Below are 2,698 nucleotides of genomic sequence, written 5' to 3' on the forward strand. Positions count from 1 at the left end.
GGGATCTGGAGGTGCTGGAAGGTGTCCAGAGAAGGGCCAGGAGGATGAGCAGAGGGCTGGAGCACCTCTCCTGTGAGGACAGACTGAAGGAGTTGGGGCTGTTCGGTCTGGAGAAGAGAAGGCTCCCAGGTGACCTCATTGTGGCCTTCCAGGATCTGAAGGGGGCTCCAAGAAGGCTGGGGAGGGACTGCTCAGGATCTCAGGCAGTGCTAGGACTAGGGGGAATGGAATGCAGCTGGAGGTGGGGAGATTGAGGCTGGATGTGAGGAGGAAGTTCTTCCCCATGAGAGTGGTGAAGCCCTGGAATGGGTTGTCCAGGGAGGTGGTTGGGGCCCTGTCCCTGGAGGTGTTTAAGGCCAGGCTGGATGAGGCTCTGGCCAGGCTGATCTAGTGTGGGGTGTCCCTGCCCATGGCAGGGGGGTTGGAACTGGATGATCCTTGTGGTCCCTTCCAACCCTGACTATCATACTATGAAAAGGTAGTTGTTAAAGGTCAGGACTGGGCCAGCCTCTAAATGAGAACCAGAGCTTCTCTGTGGCTCCCCCTGCTTCTCAAAAGGAAGAGAAGTGGAATGAGATGGTTTGGGAAAGAAGATGTAAACTGTTTTAATGAAAATAGTAACAACAAAATGCACACAAACATGTACCCATCAACATCAAGCCCAACCCTCCCAGTGGCAATGATGCTGGGCAGTGACACTGGGGAAGGTCCAAACTGCAGCAGCCAGGAACCATATTCAGGAGCTGGATTCTGAATCTGGTTTCAGGAACACAAGGATTAGGATTGAAGAGAGGAGGGACAGAGTCCTCCTGAGACAGGAGTGGAGAGAGGTTCTCCTCCCCCTCTACTCTGCACTGGGGAGGCCACATCTGGAATCTTGTGTCCAGTTCTGGGGCCCTCAGCTCAAGAAGGAGCTCAGGGAACTGCTTGAGAGAGTCCAGCACAGAGCCACAAAGCTGCTGCAGGCAGTGGAAGATCTTCCTCATGAGGAGAGCCTGAGGGAGCTGAGGGCTCTGGAGCTTGGAGAGGAGGAGCCTGAGAGGTGAGCTCCTTGCTGCTGCTAAAGCTGTGCAGGGGCAGTGCCCAGAGGCTGGAGCCAGGCTCTGCTGGGGGCTGCCCAATGCCAGCACAAGGGGCAGTGGTGGAAGCTGAGGCAGAGGAAGTGCCATGGGAACAGAGTGCAAATTCATTTCAAAGATTGGCCTGCCTCTCTGTAGAAGAGATATTGTGCCCTAGCATCAGCACTACCTGAACAGAAAGCATGGAACAAAATAAAAATAAATCAATTACAATAGAAATAAATCAATACTCACAGGTCATCAGTGACACAACAAGAGGCAAGGGCCTCAAGCTGCAGCTGGGCAGGGTTAGACTGCACAGTAGGAAACATTTTTTCCCATCAAGGTAGTCAGGGACTGGAATGTGCTGCCCAGGGAGGTGGTGGAGTCCCCAAGCCTGGATGTGCTTCAAGGTGGTTTGGATGTGGTGCTTGGGGCTCTGGTTTAGGGTGAGCCTTGTAGAGTAGGGCTCTGGGTTGGACTTGGTGATCCTGAGGCTCTTGTCCACCCTGACTGTTTCTGTGATGCTGTGACTTTTGACACAGGCATGGAGTGACAGGGTGAGGGCTGATGGCTTCAGACTGCAAGGAGATGGATTTAGAAGAGACATCAGGAGGAAATTCTTCCCCATGAGAGCCATCACAGAATCACCAAGGTTGGAAGAGACCTCAAGGATCATCAAGTCCAGCCTGTCACCACAGACCTCATGACTAAACCATGGCTCCAAGTGCCACATCCAATCCCCTCTTGAACACCTCCAGGGGTGAGGACTCTACCACCTCCCTGGGCAGCACATTCCAATGGGCAATCTCTCTTGCTGGGAAGAACCTTCTCCTCACCTAAAGCTGGGTAGCTTTGGACTGCACAGTAGGAAACATTTTTTCATGGCAAGAGTGGTCAGGGACTGGAATGTGCTGCCCAGGGAGGTGGTGGAGTCCCCAACCCTGGATGTGTTCAAAGGTGGTTTGGATGTGGTGCTTGGGGCTATGCTTTAGGGTGACCCTTGTAGAGTAGGGCTCTGGGTTGGACTTGGTGATCCTGAGGCTCTTTTCCTACCTGACTGTTTCTGTGATGCTGTGAAAGAGCTGCATTGATCTTGAATTGAATGAGCTGTGGCCTACAGCATGGCTGGAAATACTTAGAGGGAAAATGAGTGAAGAAGGGAATTAAACAGGGAATGCTACATCTGCCCTTGGCACCTTCCTCAGCTACAGCTGTGAAGAGCGTTCACCTGGAGCAGGAAGTCTGAAAGCTCTTGGCCTAACACTCCTGTCATTTAAATCAGTAGGAAAATCCAACTGGAGAGGAAATCTTCTTACTTCTCCTCAAACAAATGATTCATCCATTGGTTTCTCTCTGTCAGGACCAGCAACTAAGACTCCTTTGGCTAATGCTCTGCCCTTATGCTTTCAAGGGCTCAGTTAATGGATTAGGAGCAGTAAGAAGACTAAGATAACCTTTTACACCCAGTTGCTGTTCATTACAGCGATTAACTTTGATCTGTGGTTAGAGCAATAAGAGGAAAGAGCTCTGGACAGGAGCTCCTGCCACAGTTCTGTTTGCCTTTAATCTTCATTGATGTACAAAGCCACCAGGAGGGATTCAAGATGCTGTTTAAACTTCTCTGACACTAAGGCCTG

Source organism: Melanerpes formicivorus, unplaced genomic scaffold, assembly GCF_026170545.1.
Source record: "Melanerpes formicivorus ecotype bairdi unplaced genomic scaffold, bMelFor1.0.p_v2 SCAF_398, whole genome shotgun sequence".
Taxonomy (NCBI): Eukaryota; Metazoa; Chordata; class Aves; order Piciformes; family Picidae; genus Melanerpes; species Melanerpes formicivorus.